A 26,935-nucleotide genomic window follows, 5' to 3' on the forward strand; every position below is an offset into this window, starting at 1 on the left:
TCACTTATGTCACCAGTGGTCAGCTCCAGCTCACGCACGTGATGAAACCCCAGATGAAACCTGAAACATCAAGGCTAGGGGGCTTCCAGGTTGGCGACTATGCACGGGGGTGGGGGGGGGGGTGGCACACCCTGATGCCATTGGGACAGAAACTGCTGCACCCTCCACCCTGCCCTCCCACCGCACCCCCACCCAGATCTTGCTGCCCTGCACATCTCTTCATTGGGGTGCTCTTTGTCTTCTCTAAGAAGATGGTGACCTAGATGGATGGGATGTGGGGGTGGTGAGAGGGAGGCCCAAGAGGGAGGTATGTATACATACCACCGCTTCCCTTGTGGCTCTGCTGGTAAAGAACCCGCCTGCAATGTGGGGGACCTGGGTTTGATCCCTGGGTTGGGAAGAGCCCCTGGAGAAGGGAAAGGCTACGCACTCCAGTATTCTGGCCTGGAGAATGCCATGGACTGTATAGTCCACGGGGTTGCCAAGAGTCGGACACGGCTGAGTGACTTTCACTTTCACTTTCGTATTTACAGCTGCTTCACTTCACTGTACAGCAGCAACTAACACAGCATTGTTGTAAAGCAACTATATCTCCCAATGTTTCTAAAGAATAAAATGAAGCTAAGATCTCCTTTCTCCCTGCAAAGATGAAAGAAAATGAGTAAGTTCTAATGAGGTGCATGAACCTAGAGCCTTTTATACAGAGTGAAGTCAGAAAGAGAAAGACAAAGATTGTATATTGACACATATATACAAAATCTAGAAAGACGGTACCAATGATCCTACATTCAGGGCAGTGAAGGAGACACAGATCTAAAGAGCAGACTTTTGGATTCCGTGAGAGAAGAAGGTGGGATGATTTGAGAGAATAGCATTGAACCGTATACATTACCATATGTAAAGTAGATAGCCAGTGGAAGTTTAATGTAAGATGCAGGGAACCCAAGGTGGGGAGGGAGGTGAAAGGGGGTTTCAGGAGGGAGGGACACAATGCCTATAGCCAATTCATGATGATGTATGGCAAAAACCATCACAATATTGTAAAGTAATTATCTTCCAATCTAAATAGATAAATGCCTTTAAAAAACATTTTTAAATGAAAGAAAGCAATGATTGTAAGTATAGCCTTTTCCTGAACAGTCTGAGTTACTCTAACAAATTATAGAAACTGAAGGAGGGTCACAGGCCCCCCAGGTCGTTATCACACTGCGAGTAGCTTGAGGACTCAGGACTTAACTGGTGTCCGAAGCGGTGGGTGGGATTGTGGAACTGAGCCACCAAACCTGTAGGGTCTGCACTAACAGAATGTTGGAATTGATGAGAATTGTGGATGCACAGGTGGTGGCAAAGAATTTGCGCTGAAACGGATGTGCCCTCCACCCCTCCAAGCACCTGGGTGAAGGGCCCCATCCCATTCCCTAGCCTCTTTCTTTTAAGGGTTTTGTTGGGGGGTGGTTGTTTGGGGTTCTTTTGTTTGTTTGGCCAAACTGCACGGCTTTCAGGATCTTAGTTCCTCAACCAGGGATCATAGCCAGTCCTCAGCAGTGAAAGTACAGAGTCCTAACCACTGGACCACCAGGGAATTCCCTCCCTGGCCCCTCTTTCATCAGCTTCCAATCGCACATCTGCCTTTTGATCCAGTCACAGCCAGCATACACCTCCTGAAGCTCAGAGAAGTCCTCCTCGTGTTCAGTACGTGTGGTCACTCAGTGGTGTCCGGCTCTCTGCAACGCCATAGACAGCAGCCCTCCAGGCTCCTCTGTTCATGGGACTCTCCAGGCAAGAATACTGGAGTGGGCTGCCATTTCTTCCTCCAGGGGATCTTCCCGACCCAGGGATCAACCCCATGTCTCCTGTGTCTCCTGCATTGGCAGGCGGATTCTTTACCACCGAACCACCAAGGAGCCGGATCACAGGTAAGTTCATCACTGAGGAGCAGATGGTCTGAATTTCTGCAGGCTGAAATTCACAGTGGAAAATTCAAAAAGGAGTAATCTGCCCTCTCCACAAATACATAGAGTTCTCAGCGGGCATAAAGTATCATGCCCAAACTGGAGCATTTGGAAACAGAATTTTCAAAGACTCACCGTCAGTAAGTCTGCCATGTGAGAACTCACCGTCAGTTCCCACATGGGCAGAACACATGTGAACACATATTAGAGATATGTGTGCCTGATTATGACCACTAGAAAAATCGTTGCACAAGTGTTTCATGGATTATAGGCATCAGTGATTAGAGACACAAGGAGCCCGCACCCACTTTGAAAGATTCATTTGCCCAGAATGACTCCCCAATCTCACTGATGTTATTGCATGTTGTCGATAGGGTTGGCAGGCCCATAAATCAAGTTTCCCTTTCTTTTATTAAACCAGAGACCAGTGATGGGGATTTTATGTTCTTTCCACAAATTTGTTGGGAAAACACCCAGTTTTATTTAAGACCTTTTTTTTTTTTAACTTTCAAAACCCAGCATGTGATTCTGTATCTTGTTCTTCTAACTCAACACATAAAGTTCCCCGTGTCCCTAATGTTCCCGTCTCCCCAACAAAACCGGACTGAAGTTTCCTCCAACAATAACAGTCATTGCAAGTTTATATTTTCAAATGACTTTCCCACACATGGCCCTTTTCATTTTCTTTCCAGAGTTGGAAGACTGCTGTAATCTTCCTTTTTTAAATATGAGAACACCAAACCCTCGAACAGAAGAGCAAATACGTATTAAACACATGTTCAGGGGCCTCCCTGGCAGTACAGTGGGTAAGAATCTGCCTGCCAGTGCAGGGGGCGCAGGTTCTACCCCTGGTCCTGGAAGATCCCACGCGCCCCAGGGTAACTAACGCCTGTGGGGCACACCCACTGAGCCTGCACTCTGGAGTCCGCCCCGTGGTGCAACCATCGAAACCCCTGCCTAGAAGCCGTGTCCACAAGAGGAGCCCAGGCACCTCAGCTCACCGCTCGGAGTAGCCCCCACTCACGCAAATAGAGAAAGCCCGAGTACACAACGAAGACCTCCAAAAATAAGTCAGTCGGAACTTACATTACCATGTGTAAAACAGATGGCCAGTGGGAATTTGATGTAGGATTCAGGGAACCCAAACCAGGGCTCTGTAGCCAGCTAGAGGGGTAGGACGGGGAGGGAGCTGGAAGGGAGGTTCGAGGGGGAGGGGACATGTGTACACCTATGGCTGATTCATGTTGATGTCTGGCAGAAAACAACAAAATTCTGTAAAGCAATTATCAATTAAAATTTTTTTCTTTAAAAAAGGGAAAAAAGAACTTTAAAAAGCATGGGCATAAGGCTTTTCTATGTATTTCCCCATGGGGCCCTTTCAATGCCTTATAAAAGCCAGTGCTATCAGTGACCCACTTCACAGATGAGGACACTGAGACTTAAGGAAGCCAAGGAGATTACAGCAAGGGAATGGCTGAGCCAGGAGTCTCACCCCAGGAGCACAAAGCCATGTCCATGGGCTCCCTGCCCAAGACCTCTCCTCCTCAGGTGCCCTTTCAGGGTGTAAGCTCTGAAGGAAGCCCCACCCTTCCTTCTTCCCTAGGGACAGCACAACAGGTCTTGACTCAGTGGCAGGAAGAGACATCAGCTGTATCTCTGTCAGTTTCTTCTCTGCCCCAGCTTCCTTCCTAAGATTCTCCCTTATGAGGCTGTGAGGTCAAGGTTGGCAAGCAGGAATGCCTCCTTAGACCCCTGCCCTCCTCCCACCTCGGGCTTCCCAGGTGATGCAACTGGTAAAGAACTCTCCTGCCGGTGCAGGCAACATAAGAGACGCAGCTTCAATCCCTGGGTGGGGAAGATCCCTCGGAAGAGGGCATGGCAACCCTCTCCGGTATTCTCACCTGGAGAATCCCCATGGACAGAGGAGCCTGGCGGGCTATGGTCCACGCGGTCACAAAGAGCTGGACAGGACTGAAGCGATTTAGCATGCACACTCCTCCCATCTCCAACTTTCTCCTTGTTCCACTCCCTTTCCTGTCTTTCCTGCTGCAAGGATCACCCTTCCCTGCCTCCTTCTCTAGCTCCTCCCATGCCCAGAGGTCCCATCCCTTCCCCTCCCATGAACACCACACTCACCGCCATCTCTTCCACTCCTGCCCCAACGTGGAAACTGCAGGTTTCCAGGGGATCAGGCCAAAACCTTCAAGTTGCCATATGTTTGACCTCATTACTGGGTACACAGTATGGATCCAGTAAATATTTGTTAAATTGAATCATAAACCCATAAAGAGAAAGAACTAATGGTTTCAAAGAATAAGGCACTGAAACCACTAAATAATAGCAGAATGAGAACGATTAACATTCCAGGCAGCATACTCAGTATTGAACATGCTTTTACCTATTCAAGCTTCACCAAAATGTTACAACAGATGTCATTTTTACTCCCATTTTGCAGCTGAGACGGCAAGGTTCCAAGAGGTCTGGTTTGCCCGAGCATGCTAAACCCCTTCAATCATGACTGACTCTTCGCAGCCATATGGACTGCAGCCCACCAGGCTCCTCTGTCCATGGGATTCTCCAGGCAAGAGTACCGGAGTGGGTTGCCGTGCCCTCCTCCAGGGGATCCTCCTGACCCAGGAATCAAACCTGCGTCTCTTGTGTCTTCGGCATTGGCAGGCAGGTTCTTTACCACCCGTGCCGCCCGGGAAGCCCAAGGTGACATAAACCAGGAGGCGGCACAGCCGTGACCGTGGTCAGCCCTGACTCCAGCCCCTTGGTTTCTCAGCACCATCGCTGTGTGTGGCTCTGGTCAGAGTTTCCCCTGCTGTCGTGGTCCTCAAGGCCCCATCTATGAAATAAGGGACCAGCTTTGAACCCCAGACACCAGCTGCTGGAAAGCCCTTTCAGTGTCCCCACTCCAGATTGGGCCGAGGCCTACGAGGTCCAGCAGGGCTGGACCCTCGCCTTTCTCGGCTCTCCCTGCCCCTTCTTGCTCTGTCTGGATCTTCTTCCTTCCCTGACTTCCCAGCTGCCTGCCATTCCCGGGATCCCTGAGGGGAACCCAGGCCCTCTCACCCAGCACCTAGAGGAGCCACACTCCCCACGTGACTGCCTCCTAAGGCTCCGAGATGCGACAAGGTCATGGAGAGCCAGTGGAAAGCAGAAGACGGGCCCAGTGTTGCATTTCTTTCCTGCAGAATGAAGCCCAGCTGTCTTAATCCGTTTGGGCTGCTAAATCAGAATCCCATAAACTGAGTAGCTGAAACCAGTGGTCCCCAGCCTTCTTGGCACTAGGGGCTGGTTTCACGGGAGACAATTTTTCCACGGACTGGGATGAGGTGGGAAGGTGTCGGGATGGCTTCAGGATGACTCAGGGGCATTACATTTAATCATTTAATATGCTGCCACTGATCTGACAGGAGGCAGAGCTTAGGTGGTAATGCAAGCGATGGGGAGTAGTTGTAAATACAGACGAAGCTTCACTCCCTCACCTGCTGCTCACCTCCTGCTGTACTGCCTAATTCCTAACAGGTCACGGACCAGTTGCGGTCCATAGCTGAGCGGTTGGGACCCCCTAGCTTAAACAACAAAAGGGCTTCTCACATGGCAATTAGGGTAAAGAACCTGCCTGCCAGTTCAGGAGACACAGGTTCAACCCCTGGGTCAGGACGATACCCTGGAGGAGGAAATGGCAACCACTTCAGTATTCTTACCTGAAACATTCCATGGACAGACGAGCCTGGAAGGCTGTAGCTCGTGGGTTCCAAAGAGTAGGACATGACTGAGCAACTGAGTGCACACACAGTTATTTCTCACATTGCTGGAGGCTGGAAATCTAAGATCAAAACACACAGATCCAGTGTCTGTAAGAGTCATCCCTGCTTTGCTGTCTTCTGGTCGTGGCCTCAGTGCCTTACATGGGGGAGAGACAGAAAGACCATCTCTCTGGTGTCTCTTCATTAAAGGCACTAACCCCATTCATGAGGGCTCCACCCTCATGACCTAATCACCTCCCATAGGACCACCTCCTAAAACCACGGAGTAGGGTGTTTAGGCTTGCAAGCATGCATTTGGAGGGGATATATTCAATTCATAGCCTGGGCAATTAGGCACTGTTAGTGCTCACTGCCTTGGCACTCAGCTTCTGAGTTAACCCAGAATCTTCCGGGAAAGGTGGAACAGACAGGACAAACCAGAAGTCTCTGCAGATCCAGCCCTGATGGGAGAGAAACAGAACCTCCTGGAATTGGCTGGGAGCGCAGAGAGGACTCAGTGAACTGCTCAAGGCTACCCCCACCATATCTCATCTCCGTGTTCATCCCCCAGGAAGCAGGGATTCTTTTGGTGGTATTAGGGACAAGAATGCCAAGAGTCCCCCGCAAATGCAATAGGCCAATAGGATAAGCAGGAATTGGCTTCTTAGAAGCATCAAGGACTTTGAGTGTGGCCTGGGCAACAGGTTGGGTGGGGGGGGTCCAATTCTCTCCTCCCAACTCTGCTCTGTCATCCCTGGGAAGGGGGGTGGGAGAGTGGTCTTCATTCATGGACTTTGTCAAAGTAGTTGCTCAAAGGGTCATTGTGCAGATCTGAAGAGGAAATCCACTTATAATGTCCCACATAGCTGTTGTCATCATCACCATTACAACCTATCAGAGGCTCTTAGCTCCAATTCTAATTTCACAAATGTGCAGGGTCATTAGTAACAAGCCAGGTGCCTATGACAAATGCTGTCTGAAAACAGAGTTCACTCCAAAGGCTGTCTCCCTCTGCTGGTTCTATCAAAGCTTATCCTCAAGGTTTCACATCAGCATTTGAGATCCCTGCTTTTCTGGAGGCCAAATGCACGGGAGGAGGGACTGGACTGGCACACAGCCGGCATCACTGGAGCCGGGTTTGCCAGTAGGACGTAATCCATCTTGGTTTTTCCATCAACGTCCCCAGGACTAAATTTGTGATTTTTCACTAATGAATGACAGCCAAATAGTACCTGGACCCATGCCTCCTCCAAGATCACATCTCCTGTTCCTGCAGTTTCTTTAGGCTGTATTTCTTTGCTTAGTGGAAGTGGGAGTTCTAACTCACCAGGAAAATAAGCTTTGCCTTTGGAGACGATCTGCCTGGAGTTCTGGATTTTTCACTCTCGTCTCTAAGTGAGAAGCAGCTCTGGCCAAGTTCCCCTCTTTAAAGGCATCTGTCCAGACATGGGTCCCCCAGTCTGGCTCTTAGAGGAGCATGAGGGAAATGGCATGAAGGTTCTGGAAGACATACGGCCTGGGAGCAGGGGTGAGTTTGAGGCTGCAGCACTTCACTCATCTGCTTCATTTGCTGGGTTTTGAGGGGTTTTTCTGTTTCTGCTTTTGGTGTTTTGTTTTGTTTTTGTTTTGCCTTGACAAGTGACTGGTGAGGATCTTAGGTCTCTGACCAGGGATTGAACTTGGGCCTTTATCAGTATAAGCGCTGAATCCTAACTACTGGATCCACCACCAGTGAATTCTTGAGTTTTAAATAAGAGTGTTAAACACACACACATTTTAAAATTCCCACACCCCATCCACTTCTCATTTTACAGGTAATAAATGGGTGATGGGCAGGGGCAGTCTGCACTGGTGACAGTTAAGATGCCAGCCCCCAGACCCATAACCAGTGGTCTGAGCACACTGCTTTACAGCCTTGGGAAAGGACCTCAAACACCCGACCAGGAGCATCTGGGATCAGAGCTGCTCCACAGCGTATTCTTAAAAGTTTGCCGATGTAGAAGGAAAATGTATCTACGCCAATCAAGTCCTCTCATGGCTGCTGTTGTTCATTGCAAAGACATGTCCCAACTCTTTGCAACCCCTTGGACTGCAACACACCAGTCTCCTCTGTCCTCCACCACCATCCAGAGCTTGTTCAAATTCATGTCCATTGAGTTGGTGATTCCATCTAACCATCTCATCCTCTGTCACCCCCTTTTCCTTTTGCCTTCAATCTTTCCAGCATCAGGGTCTTTTCCAATAAGTTGACTCTTCGCATCAGGTGGCCAAAGTATTACAGCTTCAGCATCAGTCCTTTCAATGAATATTTAGGGCTGATTTCCTTTAGGATTGACTGGTTTGATCTCCCTGCTGTCCAAGGGACTCTCGAGAATCTTCTCCAGCACCACAGTTTGAAAGCATCAATTCTTCGGCACTCCACCTTCTTTAGCTGTGGATTCTGACTTTTTTTTGTACCTTCACTTGGAGACCAAAAGTCCTTTATTAGATAAACCAGAGAGAGAAAGCAGACCAGGTATCTATAGGCCAGATATTATTCCCAAATGTGTTCATTTGACCTGCACAGCATCATCATTTTTTAAAATTAATATGTTGCCAACACTTAAAGATCAGGCATTTTTGCATTTAAAAAAATCTAGTTTCTCTTGCAGGGGCAGTGGGGCTGAGACCATCTGGCAACCATGACTGTCATTTTTCCACAGTGAAGACCGGCGGGAGCCAAGTGGCTTCATTCCTTCAAGAGGGGTCAAGAGTGCCAAATCCCCCACAGCTCCCCATCCCCGACTGATAGCTGCCCTCTGTGCCCACCAGCACCTGTCCGCCTGTTGGGACGTGAGCTCACATCCCAGAAGCAGACTTCGGAGTCTGGTCCTCTCGTTACACATCCCTCTCTGGCTTCAGTCCCACATCCTCACCACTATGCCCATCTAGTTGCTCCTTGGAGCAGAAGCAGAAAGACAACTTGGGCGAGCATCTAGAACGTAGGTGATCTTATGTTGGCCTCATGGTTCTGTCATGTGATACAGCAGGACAAGGGAGGGAATTGTTGAGTAGGTTAATGACAGATTTGTTGGGACTTGCCTGGCAGTCCAGTGGTTAAGACTCCCCATCCTACCCAAATGTCCATCAACAGAGGAATGGATGAAGATGTGGTACATATATACAAAGGAATATTACTCTGCCATTTAAAAGAATGAAATGATGCCATTTGCAGCAACATGGATGGGCCTAGAGAGTGTCACACTGAGTGAGGTCAGTCAGCAGAGAAGGGGAAATGTCCTATGACATCCAGGAATCTAAAAAGAAATGACAAAAATGAACTTACAAAACAGGAACAGACACAGACTTCAAGAATGAGCTTATGCTTCCCAGCAGGGGAAGGATGAGGGGAAGGGATCATTAGGGAGTTTAGGGTAGACCTGTATACACACTGCTATATTTAAAATGGATAACCAATAAGGACCTACTGTATAGCACATGGAACTCTGCTCAATGTTATGTGGCAGCCTGGATGAGAGGGGAGTTTGGGGGAGGATGGATGCATATATATGTATGGCTGAGTTCCTTTGCTGTTTACCTGAAACTATTACAACATTGTTGATGGGATATACCACAATACAAAATTAAAAGTTTTTTAAAAAAAGACTCCTCATTTCTAATGCAAGGGGCATGTGTTTGGTCCCTGGTGGAGCAACTAAGATCCCACAAGTTGCGAGGTACAACCAAACAACTAAAAATAAATGTTCAAATATTAAAAAAGATGAAGAATTTGTCCTCAAAGCCAGCCCACTTGGGAGTCTCAGATCTGTTTCCAGGCTGGATTTTAACAAAACACAACGTGTTTCCTATCTAATGAGAGTACAATTTCAAGGGAGGAATTATCCAATAAAGCTCTCCAACACTTATCATCCCGAAGAGACAAGACTTCCCCAATGCCAAGGATAAGACATTCCAGTATGAGTGTGGAGGGAGAAACCCTCCCAGAAAACCTTCCTGGCCGGGCATGGGGGGCAAAGAGGCCAGGCAGTGAAAGGGAAAACCTGTCATCACGCACAGTCCTGCAGGAAACCACACAGCCTCCTAGCTATGCCAAGCTTAGATTAACCTATCATGTCCTGAATACACATCAGAAACAAAAGCGGTCTTTGACTTTGCTGCTCCCTCTCTACTTCCTTCCAGCTGTCTTCCATGATACAAGCCCACGAGTGTGGGATCCAGGCCTCTCTCCTCAGCACCACCCATGGCGACCCCATTCTCTGGGATAAAAACACACAGTGTTTCTCCTTTGCGTGTGTGCCCGCCTTGGGCATTTTCATTTGCATTTTCCTAAACACTTCTTGGAAAAAATTCCTTAGTGGGATAAAGCACTATGCATGCCATGGCTTAAATGGGTTTTAAGATCTGAGAACCTTGGTGGCATTTGATGAGGAACTCCAGTAAGAAAAGCAGATAACGGGGGTATCCCAGACTGAAGCTTGAGTGGAAGACGGTGAGCCTGGACCCGTGTCTGCTTAGTGGCTTATGTCTCCACTTTCAGTCCACCCCTCAGGGGTTCATCAGAGTCTGAGGGTTTCCCAAACGTGACTTGGAGACCTCTGCAGCGAAGTCTTGCCCATATGTGGGGTGAGGGTGTGGGTGGTGATGGAGGTGTTGGCACTGGCAGTGTTGGTGACGACGGTGTGTGGTGTGAAATGGTAGTGGTGGTGATGTAAATGTGGATGGGGGCGACGGTGGTGATCGTGACGGCACCGGCAGTCACCGGCATGACGGTGTGAGGGCAATGGTGGGGGGAGGTGGGTCTCGGGGGTGGGAGTAGTCACGGTGATCATGGTGGTGATGTAAATGAGGATGGGGGCGACGGTGGTGATCGTGACGGCACCGGCGGTCACCGGCATGACGGTGTGATGGCAGTGGTGGGGGGAGGTGGGTCTCGGGGGTGGCAGTAGTCACGGTGATCATGGTGGTGATGTAAATGAGGATGGGGGCGACGGTGGTGATCGTGACGGCACCGGCGGTCACCGGCATGACGGTGTGATGGCAGTGGTGGGGGGAGGTGGGTCTCCGGGGTGGGAGCAGTCACGGTGATCATGGTGGTGATGTAAATGAGGATGGGGGCGACGGTGGTGATCGTGACGGCACCGGCGGTCACCGGCATGACGGTGTGATGGCAGTGGTGGGGGGAGGTGGGTCTCGGGGGTGGGAGCAGTCACGGTGATCATGGTGGTGATGTAAATGAGGACAGGGGCGACGGTGGTGATCGTGACGGCACCGGCGGTCACCGGCATGACGGTGTGATGGCAGTGGTGGGGGGAGGTGGGTCTCCGGGGTGGGAGTAGTCACGGTGATCATGGTGGTGATGTAAATGAGGATGGGGGCGACGGTGGTGATCGTGACGGCACCGGCGGTCACCAGCATGACGGTGTGAGGGCAATGGTGGGGGGAGGTGGGTCTCGGGGGTGGCAGTAGTCACGGTGATCATGGTGGTGATGTAAATGAGGATGGGGGCAATGGTGGTGATCCTGACGGCACCGGCGGTCACCAGCATGACGGTGTGATGGCAGTGGTGGGGGGAGGTGGGTCTCGGGGGTGGGAGTAGTCACGGTGATCATGGTGGTGATGTAAATGAGGATGGGGGCGATGGTGGTGATCCTGACAGCACCGGCGGTCACCGGCATGATGGTGTGATGGCAGTGGTGGGGGGAGGTGGGTCTCCGGGGTGGGAGTAGTCACGGTGATCATGGTGGTGATGTAAATGAGGATGGGGGCGACGGTGGTGATCGTGACGGCACCGGCGGTCACCGGCATGACGGTGTGATGGCAGTGGTGGGAGGAGGTGGGTCTCGGGGGTGGGAGTAGTCACGGTGATCATGGTGGTGATGTAAATGAGGATGGGGGCGATGGTGGTGATCCTGACGGCACCGGCGGTCACCGGCATGATGGTGTGATGGCAGTGGTGGGGGGAGGTGGGTCTCGGGGGTGGGAGCAGTCACGGTGATCATGGTGGTGATGTAAATGAGGATGGGGGCGATGGTGGTGATCCTGACAGCACCGGCGGTCACCGGCATGATGGTGTGATGGCAGTGGTGGGGGGAGGTGGGTCTCCGGGGTGGGAGCAGTCACGGTGATCATGGTGGTGATGTAAATGAGGATGGGGGCGACGGTGGTGATCGTGACGGCACCGGCGGTCACCAGCATGACGGTGTGAGGGCAATGGTGGGGGGAGGTGGGTCTCGGGGGTGGCAGTAGTCACGGTGATCATGGTGGTGATGTAAATGAGGATGGGGGCAATGGTGGTGATCGTGACGGCACCGGCGGTCACCGGCATGACGGTGTGATGGCAGTGGTGGGGGGAGGTGGGTCTCCGGGGTGGGAGTAGTCACGGTGATCATGGTGGTGATGTAAATGAGGATGGGGGCGATGGTGGTGATCCTGACGGCACCGGCGGTCACCAGCATGATGGTGTGATGGCAGTGGTGGGGGGAGGTGGGTCTCCGGGGTGGGAGTAGTCACGGTGATCATGGTGGTGATGTAAATGAGGATGGGGGCGACGGTGGTGATCGTGACGGCACCGGCGGTCACCGGCATGACGGTGTGATGGCAGTGGTGGGGGGAGGTGGGTCTCGGGGGTGGAGGCGGTGACGGTGATCATCAGAGTCAGTGGTTGTGACTGTAGCGACCATACTCGCCCTGGGGACTGTGGTCACAGAGTCGGCGGTGGTCTGGCGATGGGGGTGGGGCTGTGTGTGCCATGGCTATGCTGGAGCTGACGCTGTGCTGACCGCGGTGGTGAGCGTTGTGATGGCGGGGCTGCCCCATCTGTAGCAACAGACAAAAAATCCCAATAGGATAAACAAAGGGTTTATTAAAATTACATCAGTTTTAGGTACTACAGTAAGGAAAATAAGCAGGTAAACACCTTGTTGAATAGCATGCTCCTATCTTTTGTTGGAGCCCATCTCTAGCGCTGAAGACCCCTGAGCTGTTCCGTGGCGGGGAGTGGGTCTCAGCGGGCACCGTGACACTCACAACACAGAGCAGCCAGGAAACGCCCTCCTGCCTGAGTGAGTGCCTCGTGCCCAAAGGGCGGTCAACATTCAGACACTCCCTCCCTGGAGACAAGGCTTCAGGAGGTGAGCCTGCAACCGTGGGCAGGAAGAGACGTAACCATGTGTCGAGCTGGGGCAGCAGGCCAGGAACCATGCTGAGGACAGCCTACTTCAGAGGGACCTGCTTCAACAAGGACCAAGGTGGCTGGCAGACTCTCTACCTCACTGTTCTGTGTCCCAAAAAGTAAACAGTTATGTATTAGTGTCAACAAGACATAACCTAGCAGCCAAGAAAGGCTCAGCCATGAAGAAGACTAAGCACGGAAGAACTGGTGCTCTGTGGGGCTGGAGAAGCCTCGAGAGCCCCTTGGACAGCAAGATCCAACCAGTCCACCCTGAAGGAAGTCAGCCCTGAACATTCACTGGAAGGACTGATGCTGAAGCTGAAGCTCCACTACTTTGGCCACCTGATGGGAAGAGCTGACTCACTGGAAAAGGCCCTGGTGCTGGGAAAGATTGAAGGCCGGAGGAGAAGGGGACAGCAGAGGAGGAGGTGGCTGGATGGCATCATTGACTCAATGGACATGAGTCTGAGCAAACTCCAGGAGATGGTGAAAAACAGGGATAATGAAAACTGCAGCCTGGCGTGCTGCAATCCATTGGGTCACAAAGAGTTGGACACGACTGAGTGACTGAACAACAAAGCAACCAACTGAGGCAGCATGCCAGGGCCTTCCATACAAAACTGCACCTGTTAATAATTTTAAGTAGAGCTGGGGTTTTTTTGTAATTTGTTTTTATTTCAACTGCTCAGGACAAGGCATGCACCTGGACATAGAATGGGTGCTTCACATTTTGGATGAGCGACTCTGGAGTCTGAACTTGACACAGTTCCCCATGAGTCAACTGCCCTTTAAACCAGACATCCCCGGCCACCCGCACCCTCAGGTACAGATATCAGTCCCAGCCTCCATCGCCCACTCCTGAGCCCACTGATTCAAATGCTAATCTCAACTGAAACCACCCACACACAGAGCCAGAAATAATGCTTTATCTGAGCATCCCATGGCCAGTCAAGATGACACATAAAATTAACCATCACACCATCCCTAGGCCGTTGAATGCTGCCCAGCTGTTAAAAGAAATTATTTAGATGTGAGCATATTCATGTGGAAAGATGCTCATGAAACATAAATTAAAAAAAAAAGAAACTTGGCCATAAAAATATGTATATTAGTTTTCCTATTGTGTTGTATGAGACGCACATACATTTATGCTCAAATGTGAATAGAAAAACATTTGGAAGGATAGTCAACAAATTATTAATCATGGTGACAGCAAGAGAAGATTTCAGGGTGATTTTTTACTTTATAAATGAAGCTGTTGGTTGATTCTTTTGTTACTAGCATATACTATTTGAAAGTGAAACTTAAAAATTATCCACTGTTTGAAAAATAAATATTGATGTTTGGCTTCACTGAGTGCTATGGACTTAGACACTTATCATAAATAGGGAGGCATTTTTATTTCCAATAAAAAGAGATTATTCATAGCAATTATTGATACATACCTGAGCAAAACCCCAAAAATCCTCTTGTACACATGTGTATGGAAGCAGACACAAGAGTGTGTGCTACAGCTTGGCTTGAAGTCAGAAGGGTGGGATCAAGCCAGTGTCCACGGATGGCGCAGTGGAGATGTTGAAGAACACGACTTGTTCAGTGGTTAAAGTCTTGCTCACTAGATCAAGCTATTAGATACACACAACAGTGATGAATCTTAAAAAAAAAAACAAAAGAAAACTCCATCTACCAAGATGCCAGAGAAGTGGACCCTCTAGCCCAGCCTTTACAAGAACATCCATTGGTTGGGAAAACAACGGTAGGTAAGGTTTACTACGGTCTGTATGTTTGCGTCCCCTGCAAAATTCACATGTTGAAAACCTCAGGTCCAAGGTGATGGTATAAGGAGAGGGGACTTTGGGGTGATTCGGTCCAGAGGGCAGAGCCCTCACAAATGGGGTCAGTGCCCTCGTAAGGAAGGCCCCACTTCCCTGGTGCCTCGGTGCTAAAGAGTCTGCCTGCAATGCAGGAGACCTGGCTTTGATCCTTAGGTCAGGAAGAGCGCCTGGACAAGGGAACGGCAACCACTCCAGTATTCTTGCCTGGAGAATCCCATGGACACAGGAGCCTGGCGGGCTACAGTCCACGGGGCCACAAAGAGTCGGACATCACTGGCTAACACACACACACACACAAAGGAGCCCCACAGAGCTCCTTTGCCCTCGCACCATGCGAGGACAGGCGAGGCCTGCGGCACAGAAGCACGCCCTCCCCTGGGCGCACTCTGGTCTCAGACTTCAGGCTCCAGATCCACGTCTAAGCAGCTCAGGCTGTGGAGCTGCCTTACAACAGCCTGAGTGGACCAAGACAGGGTTCTCTGATGCCCCCCAGAAGACAAAGGAACCTCAGAATGTTCTCCAGACAAGTGATCTGGCTTCCTCACGCCTGTAGCACAAAAAAATTAAAATAAAATAAAAAATGCAGGAGAAGGTAGATAAACAACAAGGTCCTACTGTACAGCACAGAGAACTATATTCAATATCCTATGAGAAAACGTAATGGAACACAATATGGGAAAGAATGTGTGTGTGTGTGTGTATATATGTGTGTGTAACACTGCGTCATTTGGCTGTATAGCAGCAGTTAACACAACACTTGAAATCAACTACACGTCAATACAAATTGTTTTAAGTGCAAGAAAAGCTGTCCTCCACACATAGTGTTGGGGCTCGGACTCAAACACACCAACTCAAAGACGTTTTTGAGACAATTGGGGAAATCTAACTCTGGAGCGGGTGTTCGATGATGAGGAATAGTTGCCAATTTTATTACACTGAAGAGTAGTTTTCTAGAGCTGTTTTTCCAAAGTCCGTGCGTTTTAGCACTGCACACACACAGTTGTCAGGGTGAGTTGGCATGGTGGTACAAGACACCTCAGCAAAGGGCAAGGAAAGAATAATACGGAAATCCAGTGAAATCATATTAGCCACCAATGCTGAGGGACAGAGATGGTCTTTCAATGTAAACTTCTGTACTCCTTTGGCTATGTAGGTGAACTGCGCGCAAAAGTGTAAGAAGTGGGCTGGAAGGAAATGCATCAGAACTGAAGGTGGCGTCTCTTGGAACAGGGAAGAGCCTGGGGCAGTGGGCAGAGAGCCCCGCGTGAGTCGTTATGCCTCTCAGCTCACAGGCAGGGACCTCCCTGGTGGTTCAGTGGTTCAGAATGCACCCTCTGCGTCAGGGGACGCGGGCTCAATCCCTGGCCAGGGAGCTAAGATCCCTCATGCCAGGAAGCTACCAAGCCTGCGTGCTACACCGGGAGAGAAGCCACAACAAAGAGCCGACCTGCCGCAGCCATGACCTGGTGCCGCCAAAAATAAGTAAATTTTAAAATGAATTAATTTTTAAAAAGCAACCACTTAGGGCAAAAATGACAAAATAGTTCTAACGACCCACTCTGCGTGCTGTAATCACAGAGGTTTATGTGTTCTCTATACTTCTGCATATTTTTGAAATTTTTTAAAAATAAAAATGTGTCACCTGAAAAAAAAATGCTCAAGTTGAGAGTTATGTTTTATTCCCCAGACTTTCCGAGGACTTCAAACTCAGGACACAGCACCTCAGATAACGCTGAGAAAACTGTTACAAAGAGGCAAAGCCAGGGAGCTAGACCATATAGGTTATTGTTCAGTTGCTCAGTCATGTCCAACTCTTCCCGATTCCAGGGACTGCAGCACGCCAGGCCTCCCAGTCCTTCACTATTTTCCCAAGTTTGCTCAAACTCATGTGCACTTGAGTTGTTGATGTCATCCAACCATCTCATCCTCTGTCCTCTCCTTCTCCTCCTGCCCTCAATATGTCCCAGCATCAGGGTCTCTCCCAATGAGTCAGCTCTTCACAACAGGTGGCCAAAGTATTGGAGTATCAGTTCTTCCAGTGAATATCAGAGTTGATTTCCTTTAGGAATGACTGTTTGATCTCCAAGTTTTTGCAACAAAGGACTAAGTGTTTGGATGAGTGTTACTAAGGGAAAACCAAGTATCCCAAGTTAAGAAATTTAGCAGTTTTCTATGTCTGGGAAGATGCAAGAGTCTGGGCTCACTGAAGTCATTCCTGTGATTGCACCTCAGCTATCTGGGGCCAGCATCCTGTGCTTCCTCATCCTGAGTCCTCTCAGGGCTCACCATCCCAGTGGTTATAACGTGAAGGTTTGATGGCTGGAACATCTTTGTTTAATGGTATGGCAGGTGATATTTTAGTTCTCAAATGGTTTTAAAATAGAAGTCAAAGAATGGTAAAAGCAAGAGCTTGTGGAACTCATGGAAAGAAATATCCCACAGAGACCCGAGAAGCCAGCTCAAGGAGCCAGGTGCAGGAGCCAGGCGCCTGACCTTGCAGGTGACATGGACTGCAGCTGCCCTGACCGCCAGAGTACCGTGAACTCTGGAGCACCATGTGGGTGCGGAACCTCACACAGGTATGTGACACATATATGGAGGTCACAGACCCTGAGAAGCTCAGTTGGCCATCCTGCTCAGATGTGAATGAAGGGGCCCAGAGAAAGGACTTTGCTGCCGGACCCCCGGGGCTGGGGGAGCATGGGGACTTACCTCTTCAGGATGCACATCATTTCTTACAATACTGGTTGGCATTTAAAAGCACCATACATTTAGCCTATTAAAAAACTATCAGGTCCCTACTCTGCCAGGCACTCAAGCACCATAAAATAGTGGCTGACTCCAGGGTACACAAGCTAGGCCTTGTTCCAGCTGGCCAAACCTGTCCCAGGAAGCCCCAGACTGGGTGTTCAGCATCTTCACCCCTCCCGGGGTATTGGCGATGGGGCATCACCAGGCTAGCAGGGGTCCCAGTTCATTCCCATCAAGCACTGGGATCCAGGCTGGCCACACGGAGACCCCAACTATTATCACAGGTGTGTCCTCCAAGGTCCTTGCCCGCCCCCTTCTGTCCTTGGGAACTGCCCTGAATGTCTGGGATGGGTCCCACAAAGCCTTGTCCCAAATCGCACCTCTCTGAGATAAGGCTTTTCTTCAGTTTCTGCAGCAAGAACATCCTCAGAGAGATGACAAAGGCATCCAGGAGATTCCATGAAAGAAACAGTGAAGAATTATTGCTCTAAAAAGAAAGAGGAAGAAAGGGGAAAATGTCTTAGTGGATTAAGGACACCCAAAATAAAACTGGTGAGAGAGTAAATCCTACCTGGGGTAATATGAAATGTTGACCTTTTACTTTCTAGTATTTATTTGCCTGCTCCAGGTCTCAGTTGTGGCATGCGGAATCTTTGATCTTCATTGCAGCATGTAAACTCTTAGTTGAAACGTGTGGTTGGATCTAGTTCCCTGACCAGGGATCGGAACTGGGCCCCCTGCGTTGGGAGCATGCAGTCTTAGCCACTGAACCACCAGGGACGTCCTGTAATGTTGACCTCTTTTTTAGGGCTTTGTTGATTTCCACATTTGGAAGGTGGGTATCACTTTTATCATCAGAAAATGTTAAGTCTAAAAATTTTAAAGACTTAGCAACTCAAAGTGAGTGGAGTACTTTGGGGACAATCAGATTTCACCTGTTTTTCATTCATAATATCTTGACATGGGACAGGGATTGGAATTCTGGCTACCCACATAGAGTCAAGTGCTGGCAAAATTGCATTTGGGAGATGGATATCATCATGTGTAGCAAATGAGGCTAACCAGTTCAAGGTTGTGCAAACATCTCTGAACCACTGGGAGCATTCAGTGATGGAGCCCTAGCCAAATAGGAAGAAATATTTTCAGCTGTGTAGAGTAATCACAGCTGGAATGGCCACATTCTGATTGCTTTAACAATAGCCATCTTTTCCGATTTTATTTTTTAATATTTATTTGGCTGCACCAGGTCTTAGTTGCAGTATATGAATCTTTGTTCTTCGTTGTGGCAGGCAGGACCCTTTAGTTGCAGCATGCAAAATCTTTAGTTGCAGCATATGAACTCTTAGTTGAGGCACGTGGGATCTAGTTCCATGTCCAGGGATCTTGCATTGGGAGCGTGAACTCCTAACCACTGGGCCACCAGGGAAGTCCCTCTTCTTTGATTTAAATCAGCAAATGCAAATGTGAAAATGTCCACACCTCAGCCCTGTAAGTGTAAGGATGAGCCTCAAGAAAATCCACAGAAGTGGTTCTGTGCTGAAATGGAGACAGAAGTTTTGCTTTTGACCTTTGTGAGTGACTTAGCTGCTGGCCCTCCACTGCCCACCCTCCCTCTGAAAGTAGTCCTCAGTTTGCCTTCTCCGAAGCAGTCAGGGGTCCTTTGAAAGTGTCCCCAGCTTGTGCTTTATCTGCTATCTGATGGTGCTGAGTTAGGGGTTTGGATTGGTGAGCCCAAGAAGAAGGAAGCAAGTTTGGGGGCCAAGGTGCCAGAATGCTATGGTTTTAGGAAATGGAGTGATTTTTTTTTTTTAAGGTATAAACCAGAAAGACTGTGATTAATTCACACTAACCTGAGCTAATTTGTAAAATGCAAAAATAGCCATGCATTATTCACACAAACTAAGTGATTCACGAACAGGTTCTCTCTGATTATTCATCCTGCATACACAGACTGGTGGGCATCAGTCACATGACACCCACCCCTCAGGGAAAACTCAGGATGTTTTCTGAACTCTGAAGAATCAGAAGCAGGATCCCAGTCTTGTCTGCCAGCCTCCAAAGTAGCCACCTCCTCCCAGCGTCCAACACCCCTGCAGAAGGCAAACCTGAAGGTGAGGAGAAATAGTGTAAATATAACTACAACTTAATTATGAAGTGAAAAAAAAACAGAAAGAAAACCTTGAGGGTTGTTTCATTTCCTGCTAGTTTCTTAGGTTTCTAACAGTTCCTGGTACAAGGTAAATGCTCAATAAATACTCAAGTAAATGAATCAGTGAATGAAGTTGCCAAAATAACTGATGCTTTATAAAATATATGAAAGCACTATTCTTGTCCAAAGAAAAGTGACCATAGCTAAGATGACATCAACTTAAATGAACATGAGGATCAAAAATCACATGCTTGCATCATCATTTCGAAAATCACCCAGAAGCATCCAGTACAAGTTTGGAGCCTAAGCCACACCTCCTCCAGCCACCTCTCTCTGCTGTGTCCACCCCTGCTCCTCTCTCCATCTGCCCACGTGTCCTGGCTGGGAGCCTCGCTTTCACCCCAGCTTCCTCTGTCCTCTGCACCACCCACATCAAACCTTCCACCTGGTCACCCACCCCGGCCTCCCAGTTCACCTTCCCTGAAGCCACACTCGGGCTCCCCAGACTCTGAGATCCCTTCTGTGGGCAACACTCCTGCACTCCACTGACAGAGTGCAGTGTTTAACTGTTGTTTAGTCGCTCAGACGTGTCTGACTCTTTGCAACCCCATGGACTGTAGCCCGCCAGGCTCCTCTGTCCATGGAATTTCCCAGGCAAGAATACTGGAGTGGGTTGCCATTTCCTCCTCCAGGGGATCTTCCCAACCCAGGGATTGAACCCGCATCTCTTGTGTCTCGTGCAACGGCAGGTGGATTCTTTACCGCTAGTGCCAGCTGGGACACAGGGCTTGCTACAACTCTAACTGGGTCACATAACCCCTTCTCCAACTTCCCTCAACTTTCTGTTGATGAGATGGGTCTAGATAGATCCCTCAACAACACACAAGTCAAGCACTCAACATGGATTTTTACCTAAGTGATCCCTCACAATGTCCCAAACTTGGGTCTGACCATTACCTCCTCTAATAGTTGAGAGAACTGAGATGGAGGAGAGATAGCAAAGAGGGGGTTGCAGGGTTCCCCCAAAGTAAGGCAGTTCTGTTGAAAAAGTTGAACTCACAATTAAATAATAAAAAACATAAACTCTCCCCTAAATCAGCCATCCATGCCCCCATGAAAATATGAATCATCATGACAATTATGAAATGGTAATAATAATCAGTGATGTTGGGCTGTTGGAAAACTGTGTTGAGTCTGCAGGGTTTGGGAGATCATCCATGAAAAGTCCCATTGTTGCTCTCTTTGGAACTTTTAAGCCTGATATCAACCATGTCAGAGTTCCCTGTTGACTGCAATTGGGGACCCAGAGGAATAAGATGGGCCTCCAAGGAGTCTTTCTTGGGAGCTCTCATTCAAAACACTACTCCAACATACCTGGGTAATACTATACTATGCCAAGCCACTATTAGAGACTGAATGTTTGTGTTCCCCCACCCCCAGTTTAGAATCTGCCCACCAATGCAGGAGACACAAGAGACGTGGGTTCTATCTCTGGGTCAGGAAGATCCCCTGGAGAAGGAAATGGCAACCACTCCAGTACTCTTGCCTGGAGAATCCCATGAACAGAGGAGGCTGGCAGGCTATGGTCCATGAGGTCACGAGCAGTTGAACACAGCCGAGCAACGGAGCACACACACTCCCGACTTAAGATGCTGATGCTCCAAACCCCAGTGTGATAGGTTCTGGAGGTGGGGGTCTTTGGGAGGTGATTACGTTTGGATCAGGTCATCAAGTGGTGCTCTCATGATGATCCCTTAGAAGAAGAGGAAGAGACAGGAGAGCTCTGTCTGTCTGCCTCCTCCCTCCCCTCTCCTGCTGCCTCTTCCTCCATTTTTCTCTCCCTCTTCTCCTTCCCCTCCTTCTTCTTTCCCCCTCCTCCTCCTTCTTCTTCCTTCCCCCTTCCACTCTCTCTTTCCCCTCTCCCTTCCCCATCAACCCTCCCCTCCCCACTAGCACACACCAAGGAAAGGCCACATGAGGATGTAATAGGAAGACAGCTATCTTCAAGTCAGGAACAGAGTCCCCACCAGGAACAGAATTTGCTGGCACCTTGATCTTGACTTCTCAGTCTTCAGAAGCATGAGAAATAAATGTGTGTTGTCTAACCTACGTCTATGGTAATTTGTTATGGAAGCCCTGACTGACTAAGAAAGCAACTGAGATCTCCTTTAGAAACTTGAATAACACTTAACCAGAAAAAGTCAACAAAACATACGACAACATTCTGAGCCAGCTCTGGCAACCCCGCCTCCATTCCCCACCCCCACCTCCCTTTGTGAGCATAAGTGGTTACCAAATATTTTCAAACTGCATTTTCCCTACTGAACAAGAAAAACACAAATACCATACTTAAAATACTACAGTTGTCTTTACCAGGCACCATCATTTTAAGGAAACAATAGTTCTTCCCTTTACACACAGATTATGTTTTTCCTACAGGAAAAAAAGAAGACACTGAATTTTACATACAAAATTAGCTTTAAGGTAGAAAAAATGGTGCCATTCAGATTCCAAGCACTTGATCTGTGACAGTTCTGACCCATAAAGTCTGTATAAAAAGATGAACATGACTTTCCCATGTGCCCAGGGCCACCATAAAGTTTTCAAGGTCATAAAGATCTCCTCTTGTGACTGTATTAGATTTCTATGTCAGACCATTTGGGATATCAAATTATTCCAAACCTAACAGCTTAAGATAACACTCATTGGTCAACTTACAGCTCATTAGGTGAGATGTCCATGGCTGACATTGGTTGGGTTCTCTGCCCAGAGTCTTCCAAGATTGAAATCACATGCAGAATGTGTGCATTCTTTTCTGGAGGTGCTAGCGAAGAGTCAAGCTCATTCAGGTGGTTGAATGACTGAGGTTGTAGGACTGACATCCCTGTTTCTTTCCTGGTTATCAGCCAGGGGTCACTATCTGCTCTAAGAGGCCGGCTGCATTCCCTGCCACACAGCCTCCTCCATCTTTAAAACCAGCAAAAGTTGAGTCCCTCTCATATCAAATCTTTCTTCTAAGGCTTCATCTGATTAAGCCAGGCTCACCCAGGATGATCTCCTTTCCCTAGTGTGAAAGTGTTAGTCGCTCAGCTGTATCTGACTTTTTTGCGACCCCATGGACTGTAGCCTGCCAGGTTCCTCTGTCCATGGAACTCTCCAGGCAAGAATACTGGAGTGGGTAATCATTCCCTTCTCCAGGGGATCTTCCTGACCCAGGGATCGAACCCTGATCTCCGGCACACAGGCAGATTCTTTGCCATCTGAGCCACCAGGGAAGCCCAAAAGTCAACTGATTGCAGACCTTAATTACATTTGCAGAATCCCTTCATAGAAAAACACCTAGGCTGGTTGGTGTTTGATTGAAGAGCTGGGAGAAAGCGCGTGAAGGCAGGTGGGACAGGAGTGAGGGAGGGATCTTGGGGGCCATCTTTGGATTCCACCTACCACAATGCCTTGGTTTTTGTTCACCAGCCTCATTATCTTCTTTATTCACAAAGAGTAGGAAAAGATCTCTTACTTCTAATTATTTCCACATGCCAGAAAATGAATCATTTTGGAACTGACAACCTATTCTGTGGCCAAATTGGCGAAATGTCAGAGACCAAAATAAAACCCAGCCTACTCTGAAACCTGTTTGTGCAGGCTGAGCGGTAAAGTCTCTCATCAGCTATTAGCATCATCAGAAGACCCTAAGCACCCCTAACTATCAAGTGGTGCCATGGGGGACCACAGGGGCCTGCAGCAGGTGGGCCTGATCCCTGGTCTGACCTCCAACTCATGCTCTTAGCAGGAGCTCTAAGTGAGGTCTCTCACCTGTCAAAGTGTAGTCCTGCCTGCCCAATAACACTGGGCCAACCTGTGAGCTTAGAGGAAATGTGGACTCTCAGGCCCCATCCCTGATCTGCAGAAACAGACTCTGCCTTTCCACAAGATTCTGGAGAATCTATGTGCAGAGCTGAGCTTGAGGAGCCCTGGTATAAACTACACGCCCAAGGACCAGAAATAACTCATTCTGCAAAACCCTGCAAAGACCGAACATGTTACCCCCTCCCCCATCCAAGTCCACTTGGTCCCTGCACCGGCTGAGCCTTTATAATGACTTCCAGCCACACTGCATCCAGCCACGCGCAAGGGGATTCTCACGATTCAAGCAGTGATTCCCTAAAATCACTCCCATCTCTTTGAGTAACTCTTTCCTTGGGTGCCCAATTCTCTGCCTGGTTTCCCCTGCCAGATACCCAACAAGTACCCACAGTTGGGAGGGCTTTGATTTGTCAACTGTAGCCCCAACCTAAGAGGCTCACTGGGCTCACTCATGGACCTGACAGAGGGACCCCCGCCCCCCACCTTGAATGTTACCCACCTCTGTGTTGGAGCGGCAGGCACCAACACTTAGGTGAACTGGCTCACAGCTTATTGGCCGGCACCAGTCACGTGTCCTACTCCGCGTCCCCACTGCCCCCTCCCCACCCCACCCCGCAACAGCTACGGGCCGGAAATGCCTGCCATCCACACCGGAAGTGGAGAGCTCCAATGGTTCAGGCTCATATGACTTGCGTGCCCACTGTTGGGAAAGGCTGATGGAGACTGTGTGGATGGCCCCCTGAAGTCCCTTGTGGCCACCCCACTCTTCCCTCTCAGGGCACTCTGGGGCCCTTTTCTATCGGCAGGTTTTCTGACAGGTGATGAGGGTGCCAGGTGCCACGTGGCCTCAGCGCTCGGGGCCAGCACCAACTTGCTCTCCCCACTCGCTGAGCTCCTTTCGGGCCTCGGAAAGGCCTGGATTGACTCTCAGGTTTCTAATTTCCCCAGGCAACAGGAAGCTGGGGCTTCCCTGGCAGAACTCAGAGCTGCTGGGCTGGGGAAGTCTTGTGGCTTTGAGAGGGGTTTCCCCCAGCCACCAGGTCCCAGAACCTGGGTCTCCAGGTGTGTCATCATCAGAAGACACCCATTCTGCCAGTTTCCAAAAAGTGCAGGCTGGGAAGGGGGCTGCATCTTAATGCTTTTCCTTAAGGGGCGGGAGCGGGGGGTGTTCAACAAGTCACTTAACCTTCTTGGGCCTTATTTCCTGGTGTGTAACAAGAAGGCCTTCACAGCATCTCCCTCCTAGGACGAGGGGGAGAGAGAAGAGGAATAAGGATTAGGAGAAGATTAAGGGTTGTAGGGACTAAAGGTATGACCTTCACTACCCAACTCCTTGTGCTACACACTTGCTGTCACACTCTCGCATCCTGGATGCCCATGATTGTGAATGGCCCTGCACAGCTAGTCCTAAGCACCTGTAGTGAGGACCGTTAAGAGTGCCTCAAAAGCACAGTGCAGAGATTCCCTGGTGGTCCAGTGGTTAAGACTACTAGCTTCTAGTGTAGGGAGAGTGGGTTCAATCCCTGGTCAGGGAACTAGGATCTCACAAGCAGTGCAGTACAGCCAGAAAAAATAAAAGCAGAGTGCACAGCCCAGGCAGGCTCAGACAACCCCTGGGTCACTTTCAGGTGTTCTTCCTGTGCGGAACCACTTTCCTCTTCTTACCTGCTCTGCTGGGCCCTATCACCAGGCCAGGTACAGAAGCAGGGGCTCTAAGCTTGTCTAATAGGCAAACAAACTTCCTGATGAGGAAGGACTAGTTCCCAGGAAGGTTGGGATTCTTACCTGGGCTGGAACTAGATCTAGAATGAGCATACTGACTGTACCCCAGCTTGGCCTCCAATCCCTGCTGGGGACACCAGGGGTGAGTGGGTGTCCCAGCCTGGCCAAGGACAGGGTCCCCTATCCCTCCACTCTCAGATCCACCTGTGCATGGAGGTTCCTCAGAATCCCCAGAACCAGAACCTCCCTAGCTGTCCAGTGGTTAAGATTCTACCTTCCCAGTGCAGGGGGCACGGGTTCAATCCCTGGTCAGGGAACTAAGATCCTGCATGCCACAGCCAAAAAAAGAAAAAGAAGAATGCCCAGAACTGCTGCCCCCAAAAGAGCCCAATCACTTTCTCATGGGAGGGCATCGTCACTCAGACGCTGTACCCGGGGAGCTTGTTGACATGAGAGGGCATGCCAAGGATAGTGAAGACAGAATTTGCCTTTATCCATATGGTGATCAGGTCTCCTGAAGCATATGATTTTTCACACATGCGTATTTAGAAACTGGCAACCTTTGTATGAGTTTTGTTGCTAAAAGCAACTGGCCCTTCTAGAGCGCCAGTTTGCCTTACAAGGTATTTTTGTTGCTTGTTGTTTTGGAATGTGACAGTCATTTTCTCATTTCGAGCAATACACGAAGAAAAACATCACCTGGCCAGGAAAACCATTGTAACGAGTTGTGTTTCAAAGTGGCTAATTTTGGATGGGTCTCAGAAGTTTCTAGATTTCTAAAACAGTCATGCATTCTCAGGTGGAAAGAGAGATGCCTTCCTATATCAAACAGAAGCTGTGGTAGCCCACTTTAGAATGCTTTCCAAAATGTCTGCTCATGCTAGTGGGTTTCATCAAGGGAGGCAAGGCCTCCTTGGGGACATTTAAGATGTTAGGGAGGTTTCTATTCTGATGTCACCATGATGGGGAAGGGACTCTGATAGCATTTGTCAGATATAACTTGGGGAAAGTCCTTCACAAGAAATAATCACATCACATCTCACGTGATTTTCAAACTTCATTCTTGACATCTGTGTAGCTAACAATCCATTCATTATTATCTAAGCCTGGACAGAACCCCGTATGACGTGTTAATATTGTGTTGAGTTGTTTTTTTTTAAAAAAAAAACAAACATGGTTTAAAATACACTGACTCTCTCAGTAATGCCATACACTGCACACATCAAGAAAAGTCTGTACAGTACTTAGATCGGCTTGGAGTTTTTCCAAGAGCCATTCTTCAGTCTGGACAATTAGAACACAAACACCAGTGCCTTCCAGGTGTTTCCATTACTGGCACCACACCCTGGCTCTGGTCTACCTTTGTAGCTGTTGCACTTGCAGTGATTCTATATTTAGAAGCAGGCCAGCATGCACATGTCTATCAGAATCCTTTCACCCAGCAGGGCATGTTGGCAAGGGTAAGCAACAGACAAAGAAACAAAAGGCTGAAATGTGCATCTTAGGTTCCTCAGTATTTAAGTCTATATCACAGACACTAAGCATAATCATGTCTAAGAAAGAAAAAAAAAAAGTCCATATTTAAGTTCCCTTTCAGGAATTCTGCTCAATTTTCTGTGGCAGCCTGGATGGGAGGGGAGTTTGGAGGAGGATGGATACGTGCATATGTATGACTGAATCCCTCCAATGTCCACCTGAAACTATCATAACATTGTTAACCAGCTAAGCCAGTGCCA

At 49.0% G+C, this 26,935-nt stretch overlaps 1 long non-coding RNA gene across 2 annotated transcripts in view; it reads right to left on the reverse strand.

The window, feature by feature from the left end:
* Positions 1 to 9,870: 9,870 nt before the first annotated feature.
* LOC133065231 (uncharacterized) overlaps positions 9,871 to 26,935 on the reverse strand; it is a 49,763-nt gene continuing 32,698 nt past the window's right edge. The window contains exons 2-5 of one of the 2 annotated variants that reach the window (XR_009694874.1): positions 19,445 to 19,569; positions 17,845 to 17,951; positions 14,324 to 14,531; positions 9,871 to 12,523 (exon numbers count right to left, since the gene is read on the reverse strand). This is a non-coding gene — a long non-coding RNA (uncharacterized LOC133065231). The remainder of the gene's footprint in view (positions 12,524 to 14,323; positions 14,532 to 17,844; positions 17,952 to 19,444; positions 19,570 to 26,935) is intronic. The other variant, XR_009694875.1, reaches the window with a different exon arrangement.

The sequence above is a fragment of the Dama dama genome, chromosome 11 (genome assembly GCF_033118175.1).
Source record: "Dama dama isolate Ldn47 chromosome 11, ASM3311817v1, whole genome shotgun sequence".
NCBI classification, from domain to species: domain Eukaryota; kingdom Metazoa; phylum Chordata; class Mammalia; order Artiodactyla; family Cervidae; genus Dama; species Dama dama.